The 15,153-nt window shown below is 41.8% G+C and overlaps 1 protein-coding gene across 1 annotated transcript in view; it reads left to right on the top strand.

Moving 5' to 3' along the window:
* The window catches only part of SH3RF3 (SH3 domain containing ring finger 3), a 254,536-nt gene that overhangs the window by 176,387 nt on the left and 62,996 nt on the right, over positions 1-15,153 (top strand). The gene's annotated exons all lie outside the window — the stretch shown is intronic.

Here is a 15,153-nt window from a genome sequence, read left to right as displayed (position 1 = left end):
TCACATTCAGGAATATCTTTCCCACCCCAAGATGAGTAATATCTGATTTTCCTAGATTTTATTTTGTAAAAATAACTCTGTAGGGTTCTATTTGTAGAAGGTTTCCAGTCCAGCCAACTTAAGCACACAACCCAAGCAAATTGGTCCATTTCATGATTCTTTCCAAAGCATATATAATTTCTATATATGCATTGGGCATTTTTGCAATGCTTAGGCACATGTACAGCAACTCTTGGGGAGGTGTAAGTACACCCTTTACTACCTGTTACTTCTTTATTCTGCTCCTGTGATAGTTGAGCCACGGGTGTTGAGGAAGTCTCTTCCACCAACAAAAAAGTAGAAGTTCATGTGTTCCTGCAGTATATCAAGCAGAAAAATAACTCAGGTAAAGCATCAGGCCATTTGGTCTTGTATCTGCTCAGAAGTACCAACCAAGTAGATAACACATCATTTAGGTTTAGCAACAAACATTCTGGATTTCCCAGTGGTGCTCAGCAGCATCAGAGCAGACAAGCATTGGAGTGAAATGTTTCTGCAACTGTGCAGGTTTCCAAGGCTAAAAATTATCATTTCCCAGTGAGTGTACCCAAAATCTCTAGAGTACATCATCAGTGATCCTCTCTCTCTGGAGGAGGTATGAGAACAGGGCTTTTGTCTTTTCCAGCCATTGATCACCTCTGGCAGCTTCTAAAGATTGCTTCAGCACTGCTGAATTCCTGGGATCTTTTTCCCTTTGAAAAAAGGAAAGTATCTTTCTGTCTCACTTACCTAGAGCTAATGCAAGAATGTATATTAAGAAGCTGTATGTCAGTAGACCCATGATATGTCTAGTCAATAATAAAAAATAAAAGAGGATTTCATTTTTTCTCACACATTCTTCATTTTGTTTCCTAGTGTCCTTTTTAATTTATGTTGCACATCCTGATTAGCTTCCTTCTTGGGGAGCTTTCCTGGTGCCCTAAAACTCCCACGGTGGTTTTCTTCAACCCAAATGTAGACATAGAGGGAGTGAGTGGTTTGGAAGATGCCCTTGGCAGACTGGCTGTCTTCCCTGCCCCTTGGCTGGTGACCACAGCCCCTTGAGCAAAGGGCAATGTGTTTCCATGTGTCAGCTGGTGCTGGGACTGCCAGAGAAAAGTAGGTCCAATGTTAATATCCCAGCCCATGAGAGAACCTGGAGGAGGTGGGAACACACATTGTCCTTTGCTGTGCCTGTGGTGGATGGGATGATCTCCATCAGAGGGACAGAATGGACACCATGAATGATCAGCTGGGGTGTGCCTTTTAAAGCCCCTTCCCATCTCTGATTCCAGAAGCTGGCATGTTACATAAATATTATTCTACTATAATGAAGAGTCACAAAATGCATTTCACTTTGACTCAAGCTTTCAAAGAGGAGTAGTTTCAAGAGGAATAGTTTCCTAGCAGGATGAAGCTATGAACTTTTTTTTTACCTCTTCCCTTACTTCTTATTGTGACAGATACGGACTGGTCAAACTGTCTTTGTTCTAGACCTGGGAGTGCATGTTTGTGCTGAATGAATGCTTCAAACAACAAAAATAACATATGAAGTTGATTTTTAGCCTAAAAAATGTCATTAGCTATGCCAAAACCAGATGTTTGAGTGAAGTTTCAAATCCTCTAACATTTTCTTAGGTGTTAGAGCTGAACGTTGAGAAAACCGAGTTCAAAGGAACAGAGAAAGAAACAATACCAGTAAATTAAAAACAAAATTCTGAAATGGGAGGGTAGTTGGAATTAATTTGGAGATCTCCATCTTTTCCAGTTTTTCTCTAGAACACAGGGGATTCTTAAAGGCTCACCCCTTTGTGTTTAGTCTGTCCTGTAGAAGAAATTACAAAGGGGTCCTTGCTTTGCTTACTTTGTACCTTTACAAAGCAGACCAGCCATTGTTTATTTTATGTTCTGCTGCACCATTTTTTGAGTGTAATACAATATTTTAATCTGACAAAAGTGCTGCTGCCAAAGGGACTGTCTTGCTTTTGCCTCATCTGTGACAACACTTTCTTTCTGCCTTCCTTGTTCCAGGGCTACCAGACATACGGCTGTGTGCTGAGATGGATAAGGGAATTCACCCTATTGAAAGTTACTCATTTAAGCTGTCATAGTTTGTGGGTTTTTTTACTTTATAGTCATACCTGTTCCATTTACTGCATTGCCACCTGAACATCTATGCTGATATAAGGCAGAAAGTGGGAAGATGTGGAAGGAGGAGATGTGGCATCTCATACTCACTGTAGGTAAACATCACTGAGGCAGCAAACCCAACCCACAGATACCCTGAGGGCAGTGTTGCTGTTGAACTTCTCTCTAAGCCATCAGGCCCAAAAGGTCAGGAATGTGGGGCTTTGTACAAGCAACCTCTTCTACCTTCTGGTTCTCCCTCAATTTATTTAATTATTTTATTACGTTATAATTTTATGACAAATCAGCACTAGGTACTCCATGGACAAAGCTAATAATATTATCCTGAGTTTGAGTAAGGCTGGAGGGAGTGTCCTGCTCTAAATCTGACTTTGATGTCGTCCAATCTGTTTAGACACAATTTAATCAAATTGACAGGAAATTTCATGAGACAGATTTCCATAATAGAATTTTTCCATAACAGTTTTTCTGGAAACATTGCGACAAAGCAGGAGAGGCGCCAGAGCATTCAGTCATGGACTCATGCTGGAGATGTTCTCTTACCCTGTGACTAAAGGAAAGGGAAGCAAGGATGCAAATTTAAGCTTGCATCTCATATCACTGAGGGAAGAGACAGCTGTGCCTTATGTTACTGTTTCTGGAGAACAAAAAAACTCTGCAGAAAAAGGGTGACTGCTCCCTGCCCTTGCTGATATGGAAAGTGAAGCTCATAGGCACATTTCTTGATGGTCATGTCCTTGGTCCCTTTTCTCTGATCTGCTGCTACCTGGTCAATAGAGTAGGGGATTTACAGGTATATCTTCCTCTTTTGTCCTTCTGTTTTTTCCTGTCCCAGGAAGAAGGACTGTTTGTTTTCCCTTTGAGGGCAGAAATAAAGGCCTCAGTATCTTCTTCCCTTTCTCTTATCTAGGGCTTAAGAGATGCTTGCCTATTCCCAGCCAAAGCCTTTCCCTTCCATAGGTGTCTTGCTCTGCAGAAAGAAGTGTGGTTGTATTGATTTGCTGGGTACCTGGTTTTCCTTTTCTTCAATAGATGAATTACTGGTGTGGAAGGAGGGCCATACAGATGACTGCTACCCCATTACTAGCAGTCTCCCAGGTCATGACAAGGTCTGGGAACTACTGGTACTGGCACTGGGCTTCCCTGCCCCACAACAGCTGTGGAAATGTCATGGGTTAACCCTGGCCAGCTCAGCTTGGGCCCATGGTCTGTCTGAAGCACAAGGATTTGTCACCTGGGGATCCCTGAGGGTACAAAAGCACTTCTGAGGGCTGAGTTTAAGGTCATAGGAAAGGCAGCTCCACACCACATAAGCGGATGTGCAACTCTGCTTTTGCAAGAGCAACTCTTACTCAACACATACCTGGGGTTTCAGTGCAGTACACAGTCAGAGATAAGTGTTTTACTGCTCCTATTTGTTTAGTGGTTAAAGAGTAAGCAATGTATATTAATGGCAAGTAATAAGGACATTGCCAATGGGAATCACACCTTCATGCCTGACTCCATTTATCATGTGGCTGGCAGTCCTGCCTTATCTTTGGCCAATCTGATTGCTGAGCATTCATAAAGATCAAACTCTCACCATCTCATATCCTGATTATGGCTACAGCCTTTTTGCATCCTTAGCAAATGCAGACCTGCTCCATTCATGAACTTATCTGCTGCCACTTCTTTCTTTCTGCCTGATGCTCTTTTCTATCTTATAGAGCCTGTACAGCTTGCAAAGCTTTGATTACTAATTACTCCCTCTATCTCTTGTCTTCTTTGCACTACTGAAAGGTCAGCCCTGTCTTTGATCAGCCAGTGATGCCAAGCACTCTGTCAGCTTTTTCAGAATCTCGTTTTCTTCCATATTGTCCTGTTCATCTCTGTTGTGGTGAAAGCTTCAAAAGCACACAGACATCTGCATCAGCATTGCCTCTCCAGACTCCTCTGAAAATTGTTTTTGGCTGTGATGGTTACATAGGCTTTTGTGGTGTGTTCAAAAGCCTCTGTCCATCCTGCTGATAAGACTGTCTCAGACTGTATATTTTGTCTGTATCTGTATATTATTTCTTGTCCTCATCTTAAAATGTACTTTCCGTGGGCCAAGAGCTGTCTTGTTGTTCTTTGCTTACATAATGCTCATATTATATAATGAAGTTGTGATCTGTGGTGGGAGTTCTTCAGCATTTAATAGCAAAAATAATAAAAATATTATTAACAAATGTCTCTGTCTGACTGCATCACATGGTGTGGTCACAGTTTGCAAAAATTCTGTTTCCTCAGGACAGCTTGTCTGTCTGTCTACAGAATGCAGGTGCAACCCAGAGCAGTCCATTTTCAGAAAGGAATGTGTTAGGAAAATATTTGAGCTTGAGTAATTCCACAAACAGAAGAAAAAACCCCAGTGTTCTGCACTTTCAGAAAGATTTCCTACTGTGCAGATTTTTTGCTAGCCCATTAATTTCACCATCTCAGAACTCAAACAGCATGGCCTTGAGCAGTGGTTTTCCAAATTCCTTCCAGTTGTAGCATGCTAACATAAACAGCATTTGCATATGGATGTCATAAAAGTGACTAATGCCAGCAATCATCGTACTTTATTGCAATAATGTGACACATGTGCCTGAGCATCCTAAAAGATCTGCTCAGAGCCCATTGACTCTGAAGAAATGGCACACCTCTTATCTAGCAGTGACACCCGGTGCAGAGAAGGCTTTGACAGCAACCAGAGCATGAAACCAGCTTTAGATGAGCATACAAGAGGGAAGGGCACTGGAGGCTTCACTGCACCACACCACACAACAGCGCTGGGTCCGTGTCTCTTACCCTAAATCAGAAATCAAACTCGGGAAGTTGAACAAAGAGCATTTTCTAGCTTGATAGCCAGGAAGTTCAGTGAACTCTTTGACTGCAGCTGTTGGCAAGTCAGTGAAGAGACGTCTGCCTCTGACCTTGGCTTTGTACCCAATCACGTTTTAACATCTCTGATTCTCCAAAGAAGGCTACAAATGGTTCCTCCAGGCGAGGGGCACTCAGTCGCGCCATGAGTGTGAGGCTGAATGCTGCCATTTTCAGTCAAGAATTTGTGGACTCAAGGGAATTTGTCACAGTTCAGCCTTGTCAGATTTTAATTCCACAGGATCAGGAGGGAGGGTTATGAACCCAGTCACATCATCATATAGCTCAGAAAACACACTTTCCCATCTTACAGACTGTCGTTCGGAGCTTTCAGTTGCTGATCAGGCTTCTCACACAGATGAGACGTGCACACTGATGCCACATGCAGCAGCCCCTGCTTCCTAATGCCACCCCAATCTGTTTCCCAGCTTTTAACAGATACAACAGAAGCATAAAGGTCTGCAAGATAAGAGAAACACGAGTAAAAATTGTTTAAAATTATCTCATCACTGTGTAGAGTGAAGAAGGATGCAAACTGGGCCCCTCAGTTCAGGAAGGAGATTGAAGTCCTGGAGCAGGTCCAAAGGAGGGCAACTAGGCTGGTGAAGAGATCCAGCACAAGTCCTGTGAGGAAGGGCTGAGGGAGCTGGGGCTGTTCAGCCTGGAGAAGAGGAAGCTCAGGGGAAACCTCATCACTCTCTACAACTCCCTGAAAGGAGGGGGTAGCCAGGGGGGGGTTGGTGTCTTTTCCCAGGCAACTCTCAGCAAGACAAGAGGGCACAGTCTCAAGTTGTGCCAGGGGAGGTTTAGGTTGGACATTAGAAAGAATTTCTTTACAGAGAGGGTGATCAGACATTGGAATGGGCTGCCCCGGAAGTAGTGGATTCTCCATCCCTGGAGATACTTAAAAAGAGACTGGATGTGGCACTGAGTGCCATGGTCTGGGAACCACAGTGGTAGTGGATCAAGGGTTGGACTTGATGATCTCTGAGGTCCCTTCCAACCCAGCCGATTCTAAAGTACCACTCCCCTTGGGCGAAAAGAGAGTTGTGCTGTTGTGCCAGGCACTAATACCTCTATGTGGAAAGGAGGCACCTTAAATCACAACTAATCTCAAGCAGAGCTTACACAACAATAGCCAGAGGACAGGGCAGCTAGGAGATGCAAACTCAAGCTGGTAAATTATGTCTCTCTCAGAACAACTCCCTTTTTCTCTCTGTGTGCATAGGTAAGAAGGCCAGTCTCTCTGTCACACGAACAATCTGTGTATCCTGGTGTGCCACTGTGCAACTCAAACACGCACAGTTTATTTCCCATTTCAGAGGAACATCTCAGAACTGTCCCTTTAGGGAGTCATCAGATACTTGGGTGAAACAGCAGCACACAGTGTCCTGGCTCACCCAAATGCAAATAATGAACCTAAAGCCTGGACACAGCTCTCTGATGACCCAGTAGCTTCTGTGACTGGTGGCTGGCATTCTTTGATGTAGTTTGCTCACAGTGAAACACACAACATGACCCCAGAGCTGGTGCTGCATCTCTTCACCACAACCAGAAACTCTGCTTTGTAGCCAGCTGTAGCAGGAACCCCCCACACAGTATCTAACTGTACAGGCCCGTGGGACTTTATTCTGTTTCAAATACCCTGTTCTGAATCCAGCAATCCTTCTGTGACATGTATTTGGGAAGTAGCAGCCAAGAGGCTGTGTAGTGAAAAATGGATCTTTCCTAAATATAGTGCACACTGGGCAAAGGCTGTTTATCACAATCCTTTAGTGCTAATGTGTGCTTGAAGTGTGTATTCCTTTTACAAGCAACTGAACCAAAACATTTTCTTGGCATTTGCTTTCATTCTTCATTTCACTCCTTTATCAGAGATAGAGGCAGTACATTTATTTGTGTGGGATTCCCCACAGGTAATCTTCAGTTGCAGCACATAAAACTTAATTTTCCCCAATTGCACAAGATCTCTCATTCTACAAAAAGCTGTAAATCACCACAACAAAGACTCCTTGCTTGCTCAGTGTAGGCAAAGCCTCGCAGTACTTGAAAAATTACTTTGGCTTTCTCATGTTTTCCTTGTACTGCAATTCCAAGAGCTTCCAAGAGCTTCCAAGAACTTTGCAGGTTTATCCAACTTCTGCAGGTAACTTTGATTATGTGAGGTGCATGTAGGTCTTTTTCTCATTGTCCACCAGAACACTTTTGTGATCCAATTCAGAAAGGATTTCAGCAAATATATATATTTTCTTTCTTTCTTCCCTATTCTTTATGACATAAAGTTGGAAGCAAGGATTTTCTTTCAAAAACGACATGGCATTGTTTCTTCCTTCACACAACTCTGAACATTACACAAACTCTATTTTCATGAACAGTATTTCCAGGAACAAATCTCAGAGGATGAGCAAAAGAGCACAATGTTGTGGCTGGCAGTATGCGTGCACTCTCAAGAAGACAAGAGTCCACTCAACACGAGCAGGATACTGCCTGGTTCACAATCCCATTTATAATTACTTGGGTCGCACACCACAATTTGAAAGCCATTTTCTTTAAGGGTCCCAGGCTTGATGTGTGCATTGACTCTAAAGAGATCCACTGCCTTGGTTGGTGGTAGTTGACTTGCCAGTTTTCTGTTAATTCAATGGGTATTGTTGATCAAACAAGTAAACAACAGGATGAAAAGCCTTGTGGAACATTAAGGAAGGAGGTAAAAAGTTACCAGAAAACTCTGAAAACATGAGGCTTAGCGCTTTTTAAGGAACAGAGGCTCTGCAGATATTGCTCAGAGGTCACTTGTGAACCACACAGCTCTGCTTCAGGAACTGCAGTATCTTTCCTAGCCTGTGCTGAACTTTTGAGGTCCAGCTGGCTCAAAATGAAGATTTCTGTAAATGAAGGGTGTCTAGATTTCAGCATATAAAGATACTTCAGAGAGCTTCTCTTCCTTGCAGTAACTGGTAGCAATTGTTAGCTGCCAAATGTTATTGAGGCATCAGGACTACACCTGAACTGACTCTGGAAGCCTCCTGAGTCCATCTTGAGCTCCTGGCTAGTGTAAGGCTGCTCGTGCTGCTTCTGATGGCACCAGCATCTTCTGTTACTGTGTAGCTGAGCAGCTGGACTGAGAGGGAAAGTCACAAAGGTTTTCCACTTAACAAGAATATGAGTGAAGGAGACTCAGAACAGCCAGAAAGCTGGTGACCTTCTCCTAGGAAAGTGACAGTGTTGTTTTACATCTCCCATGGCCATTCCTCCACACATGGAATTTGAGCCAGGAGCCCAGGTACCCAGGTGAACTCCCAAACCACTGCAGCCTTGGTCATTTCTGTGTCTTAGCTGAGAAACATCATCTGAAAAACAGTTTCCTAATGGATATCTTGTGAAACCTTCCTGGGAAGTACTTAAGTTCCAGTGAGTTTTGGATTTTGATGGAAAAACAGTCAGTAAACTCCTCACAAGCTCCAACAGGAACTCTTCTGGTACTGAAATTGGTGCCAGACAGACACCAGTCCTCCCACCATCGCAGGCAGCTGGAGCTTTGCCACTGACTTCAAAGGCATTAGGACCAAGCCTACGAATTCATGACTGCACTTTTTATTTAGCTTTCTGAATAATAACTTATAAGTAAAAAATACTCTGTATTTACCCATTCTTTCTGATGTTGAGTAAAGCTGTATTGGGTTACAGTTCTTGCTTTCAGAGGAGCTTTGGGGCAGTCATGAACATCTCATTATGAATAGGGGTGTCCATAGAGGACAGATAGGAAGAAAAGAGAAGGAAGTCCTTAGGCACATTGCAGACACACAGCAGATCTGAGATTCAGAGATGACAGATGAGAGTAAGATAGTCCTCATACTTGGAGCTGAAGTCTAGTTAGTTAAAATTGTTGCAAGGAGTGGAGAGAGATGCAGAAAGCCTACTTCTTTTTGGTGAGTTCATCTATTTTTAATGCAGTTGCATTTAGTTTTATTCTCTTTCTTCTCGGTGATTTGGACATTAATTTCCATAAGTTTACTTGCTGCTTTCTGCTCCTGAGCATACTTTGCAGCAGACTGAACATTTTTCTGGGATTCACCAAGCCATGTGTTTGTTCTCCATCACTGCAAACCATTTTTCATCTGAAAACTGTTTGGAAAAAAGGGAAAGAAAAAAAATTCCCAGTTCACCACCCAAGGCTTAGTGTTTACTTCTGCTGCACGCATCATTTATTTTCATTCTGCAAGATCATGATGACACGCTCATCCAAGCACATGCTGTTCTAATATGCTACATTCCTTCAGCCTCTCAGGCTGAATGTTAGAAGTGACATTGCTACTAAATGAGAAAGATCTTGTAAGACAGGGAAATAGATTGCTGAGTACTGCTGCCTTTCAAGGAACCATGTTGTAGACAAGAATAATTGGCTTGCTTTTTCGGAACTATACATAATTGTGTACACGTATGACCCTCATTAGGAAGAATATCTCCTGTATGGCTTGAGAGATTTCCTTCCTTGAGAACATGCTAACATATTGAGCAGGCTTTTGGAAATGAGAATGAGATGTATGCCTGTGACTGGAAGAACAGACCACTTGAAGTCTGAGATGAGGCCCGGCAAAGTATTTCTGCAGCTATCACTCCATGTGAATGTGTTCAAGCAAGCACATGCACTCTGCTTCTTGTGTTTTCTGGGTGCATGGAATAACTCTGCTCTCAATCACAATGTGGGGTTACAGAAATCTATCTTCCCTCATGGATAAACCGCTTGCAGAAAAACTGTTCCACATTTACTTGTCCCTCCCTGGCAATAAATTAGGAAAGGCAATGGTGGGTTGTTAGAGATTAACATATAAAACTTAAATCATGCTTTGTTTTAGCTACAGTATTTTTTCTTAAACTGTGCCTTATTAATGATTCTTCATTAGAAGCTGGTGCCTAAATGAAAAATTGGTATAGGATTTTGTAGCTTCTGTCCAATTAATTTAAACTGTCTGTGGAGAACCTGTAAGGCTTTCTCTAAACATTTTTAAATCTGAATTTACAAAACACATAAAAGAGGAAAATTACAGATGCATTCAATATGACTTGGTTGAAGAGCCTTTGGCACAACTTCATCTGCTAATATCCCATTAGCAAGCTCTTGGAACTGCTGTGCATCCTCTGTGCTAACTTACTCAATGAACATAAAAAGAATTAAGTAAAGTATTATGTACTTTCTCCCATTGAGAAACCCATTTGAGTCAAAGGGTATTTTGCTGCTTGGCTAGAGTAGAAGAAAGGTTGTGTGCTGCATTTGCCAGTAGGGATAACAGTATGGAAAAGCTGCTTTGGATTTTGGGGATGAAAATGCTTTCACAGATGCCGTCCTCTCAGGGACCTAGCAGAGACAGGAGTCTCTTGTACAGTTACTCCCTTGCTTACTTAATAACCTGACTGTGCTTCAGAACATAAATTATAATACTACCAAAACTAATTTAATGAGTGCATAAGAACTTAATATTTCCTGAGAGTAACTACTCTGAAGTGAAAACACAGTAATAAAATCAGACTGTTTGTTTTAATCACAAAATCAGGTATGGATCTTCGGGCTGCCAAAGTTTCTGCAAGGCATAAAATAGGGATGTGCATGATCTCAATATTTATGAACTGTAAAGTATAAAAATTAGCAGTCCCCAGGTGAAAATATTTTCAGTCTTCCAGGGGGTGATTATGAAGAAGTTTTAATAATAATTTTAATTTTCCTTCCTGCTCTTCTCAGTAGTTCGTCTCCAAAACCTTGAGCATGATATTTTTTTCTTACCATTCTATTCTTTTTCATTAGGTAATGCATTGATTTGTGGGGTTTTCTAACTTTTCACTTTTAAAAGGAGCCTGAAATATTGTGTTTCTTATCTCATGTCTTCATTTGAACAGCACCATTCTTTAGCCAAAACTTTCCATAAAACCTTACTTAGCAGGTGAAGCATTGTTTACCTGAAAGCCTTAATAAACTGTATTTGCTGGTTCAAACTGGCTCCAGTTTAACAGAATCCTTAAGCACATGTGTAACACTGAGAATTCAAACAATCCTGCCTTGTTCAGAAAAGAATGGTGCTTTAGTCCCCTTAGTGACACCTTGGTCTGCACAGGATCAAATACACACTGAAGTATGTTGCTAGACCAGAAACAGAGCCAGGTGCTATCTTTGGTAGGTTAGATATCAGTCAGAAATTAATCCCTTACCCTTACTTAAATGGCTAGAAAGGTAATAGTATTCAATAGCAGAATCCCCCATTTTCCAGGAGACAGAACCACCAGTGAGCTGCAAGAACCCAGGAGCTGCTGTGTATCAGGGTATCCCTTGGGGGTTTAAACTGGGCTGGAACAATCTTGCCACTATCATGGAATAGTAAACATGCTGGCATATCTGTCAAGGGAAATGCAGTAAAGGTTAATTATTTAAATCTGACCTAAATTTGCCATTCTTCTATCTTGTTGCATAATGATAACAACAAGTTCCACAGTAATAATTTTTTATTTAAACTAAAACTATAATTAATCATGACCCACACTGGACAAGCAGCTTTTCCCTCACTCTTCCTTCCAACCAGGGTATGTGAGTAGTATATGATATAATGATATAATGTTCATTAAATCCCAGTGGGATATAAAGGGCATATTTAATCCTATGTGGGGATAATTAGTGCAGGTGACAGTTTGTGTCCTGTGTCCCCTCACCCGTATCAGATGGATAAGGAAACTGTTTACAGGTAGACCCTTTAAAACCTGCATATATAATGAACTGGGGTGAGTGTGTGTGTGTGTGTGTGTGTACAAGCATGTTCAGCAGAGACAAAGGCAGGGGGGAAATCACCATAACACATTCTGCAGAAAGATGAGGTTCATCTAGAGATCAGTAAAAAATAATTTTGGCAGCCGAGAAATCCTGAGTAGGGCAGCTTAGTATTTGTACCTTTGGTACATCCATCTGGTAAAGTCTCAAGTAGAATATCTAACACAGTCATATCTAAAAGCCAGAAGAAGAAAAAAAATCTCTCCCTTAGTTCATATTGCTTGGCTGGCTGGCTGGAGGCCAAAGCCATGACAGCTTGCATTGTGGTGGGGAGAGCAGTGGGGCTCCCTGATTAAGGTCAGCAAATTTTTAATGAAGGGAGCTTGGTTACTACTCCCTTTGTGGGAAAAGGTTGGCTGGAGGTGAAAAAGGCTCTGTGCACAGAGGTATTCCACATGCACCCTCCTTGACTCCCAAAACCTGGAGCTGCCTCCAGGAGGATTCCTCTCATCTGGGAAATTTCTTCCTGAGAAACAAGCAAAGGAACTCTGAAGTGGGGCTGGTGCATCCTTGTCTCAGTGTGCAGCACCCCCAGTCAGTGGTCACTGAGACCCCATAAACAGTTTTACTGTACCCTTTCATCCCATCTCTTGCATGGTGGGGTCTCTCAGCTTTTACAAGGCTTGCCATCAAAAGGTTTTGCATTGCAAGACCAAGAATTGCAGGGCAGCTGAGAATATTTGACTTGTTGGCATTCAAATCCAAGCCTTATCACTCTAAAACATACATTGAGTTTTTTAGGACACTACCATGGTACAGAATGGATTTAGGAAAATCAGTCCTATTGCAGTCTCAAGGGCATTTTAATATTTGGGAATAGCAAGACCAGAATTTCAGATGTATATTGTAGCATCAAAAATGGGCAAGAAAGATGAGTTCTACTACATGGGGTTGTTGTAAGAGCTACAGCCTTCCAGAAATGTCAAATTCCTGAGACTGACTGTGGGTCAGAACTTTCCATTATGTTCCTCCTATGGAAGCAGATCTGCCTGAAGATGAGAAGACAAAACACCAGAAAGCAATGCTTGTTTACATATTCAAAGTTTATAATAAAACTTTTTCAATCATGTTTATGTTTTTAAAAGTGTTTCTAAAAGTACTCTGTGAAGAGGCAGAGCCCTTTGCTTTTACAAAGTAGTAAGCAGAACCTTTTCTCTGGTAATCATAGCCTATTTGGGAAGTTCTTTCCAGTGTCTGTGGGCAAAGCTGTTTAAAAACAGTTCTCTACAAAAATAAAGTTGTAAAGCTATGAAGCATTTTTTGTTTTGACAGATCTAAATAATTTTTTCCCGGTATTTCAGAAAGACTCTGACATTCCCAAAAGTTCATTAGCTTGACTGTTTTGGGAAAGGGGTTTATTTTTGCCTTTAATCTTCTACTGATATTGAGAATGACTTTGTTTATATCAATATAGGGCTATTTTTTATCATGCCATTTTTAGATGCTAACTCTCTTATTGACCTTTTTAACAAGGTTTTGCAATTAACAAAAAATGAGTTTGTTTAAAAATAATAGTTTTGGTGTTAAATTGGATTCCATCCAGTAGGATTTTTAATCTAAATTTTGCAAAAGGAATTAGAGTTTTAGTATTAAGAGCTGGAGCACTTTTTTGTTAAATGGAGCATTGTCATTAAAATCAGGATGTTCTAGACCTTTTTTTTTAACTCTGTATTTTTCTGTGTCAAAGAGTAAAATACATTCTTTTCTTTCTTGCTGTTGACTAGCAAAGTATTTTCTCACCCTCTGCTGTAGGAAAGAATCATGCATATTTGATGTCTTTCTCCTTCAAAATATTTCAAATAAGTCAGCTAGACTATCTCCAACAATGGGGTGAGTGGAGCTGTAACACCTACTTAAAGGAGAGGAGCCATCTGGTTTCCTTGCAACTCGGAGCCTGCTGGCAAATATTAGGTTGTACCAATTTAGTGCATTATGAAGTGGGAAATAATGGACATTCTTGAAAAAGCTGAAACAGGATCAGCTGTTATTGGCAAAAATTGGCAGGTGCAGTGCACGGTGCCGGCTGTAAGCACGGGCTGAAGTTGGGGAGTGCAGCTGGGAAAATGGGCTGCTAATTGAATGGTTGCAGGACTCCCAGCAGCTCTGACAGTCGTGGAGCATCATTAATTGGAGGTGCTTGGTTGGCTTGGTGGAAGCTGTCACAGAATGAAGGATCCTGCGAGCTGATGTTTGTTTTCTAGGTGTCAGTGTGTTCATTGCCTCTTACTCAGGGTGAGCCCTTGTGGACTCAGAAATGCTTTCAGACCTAGGAGGATGAGCATAACGCTAGCAATATCTATTTCTTATTTACATTTACAGCATGGTGATGGTGGTTGGGAGTCATAAAAGCTACTCAATTACACAATTGTTTAACTGCATGCTTCTGTGGTTATCTTCCCCATCCCTCTCTTTTTTTCCTTTTATTTTCACTTATATTAAGTTTCTAAATTGGCTTGCCATAAAGCAGCAACTATTTTTTTTTTTAATTTAGAGCCTGAGAAGATCTTGCCCTTGCCTGAGTTTCTGGGATGCTGCTGTAATTCATACAGTGGTTACAGAAACAGAAATATCCTGGCTTTAGTCCCAAATAGTATTACACGAGCCTCTGGTCCGTGTGGGTCTCAAAATAGCAGTGGGTGCAAAAGCGTGTGTGTGTTAACCACGACTCCCTTTTTCATATGCTGTTTTTATTCATTAAATGCAAACATATCACAGTGCAGCCTAGTTTAATATATAGGTCTGTTGGCAAAATGTGGCATTTTTCTTTAGCTGTTGGTGCCCCTTGAGGGAAGACCTATTGGCAATGAGTGCAGAAAGCAGTGCTGGCTTCGGAGTGCACATTATGGATCAGCAGTGACTGTAGTACCCCTGTGCACCTAAAAACTTGCTGTGTATGGCGTAGCTTTCCTGGATGAGTTATGGTGGGTTGGGGTTAGGAGGCTTCCAGGTTGTCCCACCCAGCATTGGTATTTATAGGCATGAGGTTATACGTGGACTGAATGAGGAACAGCAGGATGAAAACTGGCCTAAACGTCCCGGTGCTCTGCTGTCTCCAAAGGATGTCGGCCAAGTTATAAACTCTTTGAGAGAGGATTGATGAGACCCATTTTTCCAGATGGACCCCAAGCGAGTCTCCCAGTGATCGTCATGCTCTTCCCCTGTTAGGGGACAGAAAAAATTACCAGAAAACCTACCTTCAGTTTGCATTTGCATTTGAATAACCTGTGTCAGGTGGCAGGCAGGGAGATCGAACTGGAAGGGTTTGGAAGCTTGGACCAAAGCCTTGTGTGGCA

The sequence above is a fragment of the Heliangelus exortis genome, chromosome 1 (assembly GCF_036169615.1).
Source record: "Heliangelus exortis chromosome 1, bHelExo1.hap1, whole genome shotgun sequence".
Taxonomy (NCBI): domain Eukaryota; kingdom Metazoa; phylum Chordata; class Aves; order Apodiformes; family Trochilidae; genus Heliangelus; species Heliangelus exortis.
This window is presented reverse-complemented; position numbering and strand designations above follow the sequence as displayed.